General features: G+C 40.3%; 1 pseudogene; it reads right to left on the minus strand.

The window, feature by feature from the left end:
* Positions 1 to 6,599: 6,599 nt before the first annotated feature.
* Positions 6,600 to 7,347, minus strand: LOC142452490 (nucleolar protein 12 pseudogene; annotated as a pseudogene).
* Positions 7,348 to 8,103: the final 756 nt, after the last annotated feature.

The following is an 8,103-nucleotide window of genomic DNA, read 5'->3' on the forward strand; positions in this document are numbered from 1 at the left end:
CCTTCACTCTTGTGAGTTAGAGATGAGTCCCAGTGACATTCTCATCATTAAGACTATTCCCCACAAGGTCCTCCCCTAGTAGGGCCACCTTAAAGTTTCCTCTGACAGGCACATGACTAATTTCTGCCTGGCTGGCAGCTTTATCTATAGGAGCAGACATGTTACTATTGCTTTCCTTGCTCAAAGGCCAGTCACTCCCCCCCTTACCTGCCCCCAGCACTGGTGTTAGTTTAGTCCTCCAATGAGCTCAGGGACCCCTAAGGTTAGGTTACAGCTCCCTTTGTTACATATATGGGTGCTTGTAATTAGGAGGGGGCTTACGTGTCCAGAGACCCTATAAATTGATGTTAAGAATACATTTTCTCTCTCTTCTGCTTGAACCCGTTTCCTGATACCATGGAGGAGGTGAGCATGCCCAAACTTATTCTATCTCTATATTTCTTCCTTTCAAATACAAAACCATCCCATAAGACCCATCAGGATGTGGAACTACAGCACACAAGCTATAACATTGTTCTTTCTTTCCTATATTTGTAGGTATTTCTCCAATGAGATTTCCAGGTTTCCGGAAAGTACATCAGTTAAGATTGAAATAAAAGAAAGAGGTTTAAGAACTGTATTGAGATTTATTCAGTCAATCATACTTTGTGCAAAAGGACACAATCTAATCTTACGATGTCCCTATGACTTATTCTTTTCCTTGGTATCCTAATATCTTTCACTTATATTTGCCTACTTTATAGCTAGTAGTATATATAATTTAATTTTTTATATTGGGGCATAAATCAAATTGTTCTGTAGCTTTAAAAAAGGAAATGCAGATTTTAATAATTTGTATCTTTTTAGTACGTTTGGCCTTAGGACACAGATTATATGTAGATTATATCAAGACTTCATAATTTGACAGAATGTCATACTTTTCATTAGCTTATACATTTCAGTAAATTCTTAAGAAATGACAAATCAATATCACTGATATCCATAGCAAAACTGATATTGGTTATTTTATTATTTTAATGATGTTAGAATGATCCATGTTCTTGCCTGAGGATGGAGGCGTGATGACACTTTTATGTCCCCAGGGCCAGCTTTGATAGCACATTAGTAGCACATTTTTAGCACATTTTTATGTTTTAATTGCACTCTGTAAGAGGGCTTCGGCCAGAGGAAAGAACATGTGTTGTTTTCACAAAGACACAAAGGGGCCTGGCAGGGTCACTCATTTGCTCAGTGTGCCGAGAGGCATCGGGATATATTAGTACCAATTACTAATTGGAGAGAAAAAACTGCATCAGCTAAAATAATAACATTAGATGAGTATGGGAAAGTGGGCTGCTTCCCTGCTAGGAGACTATAGTTACTCTTAAATTAATTTTGCTATAGTTACTCTTAAATTAATATTTTTTGTTTATTATACAATTATTTCTGAAAATTTATATACTTTTCTTTCCTTTTCCATAAAACAGGAATTATTATAATAATATTTAACTTGTGAAACTGCTGTGAAGTTTAAAATTATATATATATATGTATATAATATATATCCTGTGATATACATGTGCCAAGATTGCCATGAGTCAGGTGAAATCAATGATACTGATAAGAGTAAGGAAGAAAGTCATACAAGAAATTCAGACTCTAGTCGGGTCTCTTTGGGCTCATTTCCCCTTGGTCCACCACGCAAAAATTATCTTCAAGGGAGAAACCAGAGATACAATAAGACCCAAGGCATTGCTGTTATCTCTGCCTTTTAGTTTGCCTATTGTCAAATCTCTAAGTAATATTTTTGCATGTATTGCTATTGTCCATGCTGGGAGACCAAGTCTGCTTCTTCTCACTGCTTTGTGGCTTACAGGAAAATTGGGGGGGTAGGGATATTTTGAATTTGCTTTTTCTTTAGTCCTTTTTAAGATTCCATAAGGAACTAGGTATTTCAAAAAGCTCAGAATATTGACTAACTTCTTCAGAATTTTCCAATTGTTTTTTACAATATAGATTTGAATCCCAATATAACAAAATCTGCCAAAGATGGAGCAGGGATTTATACCTTTAAATATTCTCCCAACTAAGTTATCTGACAAAATACTGACTACAAATCCCTAGGGTCCTATATAGATAATATGGCTTATAATTCTCTACATGTATAGTATAGGATTTATATGATGATTATAATGTTAGAGACACTGATGTGGCTGTATTCTGAACACCCTAACTGAGGACTTTCTAAATGATAGCCCCATTTTTGTCTTTCAAATCGTGGTGTCTACAAGGCGTACTGCGTTGGCTTTGATGTTGCTGTGATGCTGGGAACTATGTCCCAGGTGTTTCAAATGCTCACAGGGTCACCCAAAATGAACCCGTTTCAGGAGAGCTTCCAGACTAAGAACAGACAATGCAGAAGCACTCAGCTTCTTACTTTAGAGGAAGTGGCCCCTGAAGACACTACGCATACCTTTGAAATACTGGCAGAGATTGAAGGGATAACTGATGGAAGTTGAACTTTGTCTAACATAGTAGCAGCAGGGCATCTTCAGGATCTTCATTTACTGAAGAGGCACATCTCAAGGTGTGGAAAAACAGCTGAAAAAATCTGCTAATGATCAGAAATTGGAATGTGTGCAGTAATAATTTTGGAAACTGGGAAGTAATCAAAAACAGAATGGAACACATAAAGATTGATACCCTAGCCATTAGTGGGATATCGTCCCACTTTTGAATGAATTAGAAAATTATAAATTATGCTATGCCAGGAACAACACAAGCAACAGGAATGACATGGCATTCATTGTCAAAAGAACAATGCAAATCTATCTGCTTTCAAGGAAATCCAGTCGATACAACTTTTAGTCAAATGTATGTATGAAACACAAAAACTAGTGCTGAAGAAATTGAAGAAATGTACCATCAACTTCAGCCAGAAATTTATCAAACACTCAATCCAGATGAATTTATACATATTGGCAATCGGAAGGCAAATATGGAAACAAAGAGGAAGGAACAGTAGTTGGAAAATAGGGACTTGGTGATAGAAACATAGTTGGAGATTGCATAATAAAATTTAGAAAGATCAACAAAATCAAATTGACTACATCTGAGGGAAGAGACGATAGAGAAGCTCAATATCAGCAGCTAAAACCAGGTCATGGACGGACTGTGGAACTGATCATCAATTGCCAGTATGTAAGTTCAGGAAAAAGTTGAAGAAAATGAAGAAATTAGAACCCAAATACAAGTTTGAATGTATCCCACCTGGATGAAAAGAACATGTGAGTAATAGATTCAGTGCCTCGTACACCAGTAACAGAAGACCTGATGAGCTGTGGGAGGACATCAAGACAATCATTCATGAAGAAAGCACAAGACTGAACAGATAAAAGATTAAAAAACACAAGAAAAAAGAAAGGATCAAAGTGGATGTCTGAAGAGAAGCTGAAATTAGTTTTTAATCATAGAGCAGCTACAGCTAATGGAAGAAGGTATGAGGTCAAAGAGCTGAAAAGAATACTTCAGAGGGCAGCTTGAGAAGACAAAGTCAAATTATTATAATGAAATTAAAAAAAATCTAGAATTAGAAAAACAAAAGAGAACACTCAGTATATCTGAAACTGAAAGAAATGAAGGAAAAATAAAGCCTCAAGTTGCAATATTGAAAGGTTCAATAGGCAAAATATTGAAATATGCAGGAAGTATCAAGTGGAGATGGAGAGAATACAGTCATTGTACCATAAAGAACTAGTCAACATTCCACCATTTCAGGAAGTAACATTTGAGCAAAAAGCAATGGGGCTGAAGAAAGAATTTCAAGCTGTACTGAAAAGATTAGTCAAGAACAAGGCTCCAAGAATGCAGTAAATACCAATTGGAATGTTTCCACAAGCTGATGAATAGGAAGAACTCATTTGTCTATTTAAGAATTTGGAAAAGAGCTATCTATCAAATTTATGGGAAGAGATTCATATATGTGCCCATTCTAAAGAAAGGTGACCCAATAGAATGCTCAAACTATACAACAACATCATTGCTATCACATGCAAGCAAAATTTTGCTGAGGATCATGTCACAATGTATGCAGCAGCATGTGAACAGAGAACTGCCAGAGGTTCAGGCTGGATTTATAAGAGGACTTGGAACAAGACATATCATTGGTTATATTAGATGAATTCTGACTGAAAGCAGAGAATACCAGAAAGATGCTTACTTGTGTTTTGTTGACTATGCGAATACATTTGACTGTGTAGGCCCTAATAAACTATATCCACGATCTCTACAAGAATGGGAGTTCCAGACACTCGATTGTTCTCCTATTGAACTTGTATGTGGATCATGAGACAGTTGTGTGAACAAACCAAAGGAATATTGCATCAAGGCTGTATCACCTCATCATAATTATTCCATCTGTATGCTTAGCAAATCATGAGAGACTCTGGATCACATGAAAATAAATGTGGTGTTGGGATTGGAAGAATGTTTATTAACAAGCTGTGATATACAGATGACACAACCTTGCTTCCTGAAAGTAAGGAGGACTTGAAGCACTTGCTGTTGAAGATCAAGGATTGCAGCCTTCAATACAGATTGCAACTCAACCTAAAGACCAAATTTCTCACTAGACCACGGAGTAGCCTCATGGTAAATCTAACAAAGATTGAAGTTGTCAAATATTTGGTTTGCTTAGATATATAATCACTGCTTATGGAAGCAACAGTCAAGAGATCAAAAAAGGAATTGCAGTTGGTAACTGCTGCCCAGCACCTCCTTAGAGTATTGAAAAGCAAGATATTACTTTGAGAACTAAGGTGTGCCTGACCCAAGCCATGGTATTTTTTATTACCTCATAAAAAATGTGAAAGGTGGATATTGAATAAGGAAGACTGAAGTATAGTCAAAGCATTTGAATTGTGGTTCTAGAGAAGAATATTGAAATTATCAGGGCCTGCTGAAGGGACAAGCTGATTTTTCTTTGAAGAAGTAAGGCCAGAGTGTCCCTTAGAGGCAAGGATGGCAAGATTTCCTCATCCATAATTTAGACATAATGTCAGGAGGGACCAGTCCCTAGAGGAGGAGTCAATGCTACGTAAAATGGTAGGCGGTGAAAAAGAGAAAGGCCTTCAATGAGATGGATTGACACAGTGGCTGCAACAATGATCTTGGGATGATTATGAGGTTGGTACAAGACCCTACGAAGGTTTATTCTTTGGTGTGTAGGATCTCTATGGGTTAGAATCCACTGGCTGGCATCTAACAATAGCAACTATGTTAAAGTTTCAAGGGACTTGGGGACACTGTAAAATATAATTTGTGGAAGTGCTATGATATACAAAGAAACTTTTGTTTTAGAAAACTGTTAATCCATCACAGGAGACTTGCGATGTGTCCTAACATTCTCTCACAGACCTAAATGACATTGTGAGAAAATCAGAGCACTATGTGTTCCCTGTAAGTTATCCTGAGAGCTCAGGTGCCATGGCTCAAAGGTGAGAGGAAGGTGCTGTATTGCTGACAGGTGTGCTTTTCAAGGTGAAGTGAAATGGATGGGAAATACTGGAGCATAGGCCAGAGAAGAGCACAGGATGGCAGGGCTTTGGGAAACATATATTGTGATTAAATCGGTAGCCTTGAGAAAGGCAAAAAGCATCAGAAATCAGCTTTGACTACCTTATAGTTCACTTAGTTTGGAATGGATCCCTACGACTTGCAAGTGTCACTTGGGACAAGCCAATGAAGAACACAAAGCTTATTTCTGATTCCTTACAACTAAGTGAGGTTTATATTTTTATTTGGCACATTTCTTCTCTTTAAGAATCAATCATTAACGGCCAATCTTAGGAGATGTTATTCCTTAATATTTTCTTACTTAAAGTATTTGTGTGAGACAGGGTTCTCCAGAGGAACAAAACCAGAACACTAATAAATTTATATATATATAAATATATATATATATATATATATACACACACACACATAAGAAATAAAAAGTTAATTAAATTTTAAAGCAGAAGAAATGGTTTAGTGCAACTCACTCCCATGAGACAGTTGTGAGACACTGGCAGTCCTTCAAGTCTTGAGGTCCATCAGGTAGTCCTCTGTAGAGCAAGTCAGGCTATCCGGCCACAGGCAGCAAACAGCAAGCAGGTCACCAACAGTCAGCCAGATGACAGGGTCCGACAGTCCCCACTCAAGAGATGTAATTCCAATGATGTGGCAAAGCAGGTCTTGAAGGAACCTCAAATTACAGCGACACTGTCCATGGGTTAGGTGTCCCACAGGTAGTGTAGCTTGCAAATTGAGGCACAGAACAAGCAAGGCCGCCGCACATTGGTCCTATCATTAAAGAGCAAGAGACAGTAGGGTGAGGCTCGCCAAGCCATTTATGTCTCCACCCTTCAATTAATCCCTCTTGTGTTTATTGGCCAGGTTGGCCCAATAAACTAACTACCTCATACTGGTTTATGCCAATTTGCTTTTGTTTTTTTCACGGAGAGGGGCTGGAATTTAATCTGTGCAAACATTACAGAGCATGCAGCTGTAAATGACCCCTGACACTGGAGGTGCCTGAGGGCCTGGTCAGAAGAGTGGCCATGGTGGCAGTGATGGGCACCCTACAAGGCCGGTCTCACACGTTGTCTTTCTGATGAGGAGTCAGGCCTGGAGGTCTGCTGGGTGGAGTTCACGCAGTGGCCTAGGTGGCAGGGCGCAGGTTCAAGGCCTGCTGTGCCCAATCCCCAGCTGACTCTGCTCCTGGCCCCTGGCTCTTGCTGGTACGCACTAGGGGGTTTCTTGGCCGAGTCCTGGGCCTGCCCAGGCAGCTTCCTCTTGACTTTTCGGCGGCTGTGCGCATGCAGCGTCGTCACCGCCGTGAGGGAGGAGATCCGCTGGGACAGCATGGGGTCTTTGGACGTCCTGGGCAAGGCTTTGGCAGGCTTCTCCGTGGATGACACCGTCTCCGCCCTGGCCCCGGCCCCCAGCTCTGTGGGGGGCAGCCCGAGCAGTCGGGCCCCCGAGAGGTCCAGGTCGCTGATGGTGGTCACGGTGACCGTGTGGTTGGGGTGATCGTATAGCACCGACTCGGTTTTTGCTGTCACCAGCCGGTCCAGCTCATCAGCCTCGTCTAGAGCCTCCGCTCGCTCGGCCAGCATCTTTAAGTATTCCTGGTGGCTCTCCTCCCGAAGCTGCTTCTGCTCCTCCTTCAGCGGCTGCTTGAGCTCCTCAATGGCTGCCTTTTTGCGCTCCACTTTTTTGCTTGTGGAAGCCCGTCCGGTACTCCTACCTCTTGTCTTCCTCGAAGCTGAGAACGAGCCGCCCCGGCCTCCGGTCGTCGCCACTTCGCTGCTGCTTCTTGCGGCCCATGGCGGTGAAGCCCCCGGCGTCGCAGCTTGCCGGTTTATGCCAATTTGTGTTTGGGAAATTGAGTGACAGCAATCTAAAATAACTTCAGCCTTCTGTACTATAAAGGTCTATTTAGCTATCTAAAAGTTGCCATCTTTCAGAATAAAATTGTTTAGTAGAAGCAAGAAGTAGTAGAATTAAAAGAAGTCATGATGCTGTTAACTTTTTCCTTCATTCTCTTCAGGCTAAAAGTGTTTTCTGTTTATTTATTGCGAGGATGAGAAGAGAAGGTGGTTTGCCCTTCATGATCAGCTCTTCAGAGAAATTCACATAACGCTTAATTTATTTCCAGCCTCTTGTCCCACTTGCCCTCAACTTTACCCCTATTCATCTCAGGAACATGTATGGTGCGTGCAAACCATATATACCTCATGAACTAATTTGAGTAAGTTAATGATGGGATAATTACCAATTGCCATATCTATGTTTAGTTGTTATTGTTAGCTACTGTCTACTTGCCTCCTAGCTCACGGAGACTGCATGTGTCAGAGCGGAATTGCTCCACTGGTCTTCTTGACTGTAATCTTTATGAAAGTAATTCACCAAGTCTTTCTCCCATGAAGCTTCTGTGTAGATTTGAACTGCTAACATTTGGATGACCAGCTCACTTGGACCACCTGCATGCCATTATTTGCCCTAAGTCAGCAACTTAGTTTTCCTTTTATTTTTTGTATCCTTCTTATCTTTTTAAAAAAATCATTTTATTGGGGGCTCATA

Source organism: Tenrec ecaudatus, chromosome 7 (genome assembly GCF_050624435.1).
Source record: "Tenrec ecaudatus isolate mTenEca1 chromosome 7, mTenEca1.hap1, whole genome shotgun sequence".
NCBI classification, from domain to species: Eukaryota; Metazoa; Chordata; class Mammalia; order Afrosoricida; family Tenrecidae; genus Tenrec; species Tenrec ecaudatus.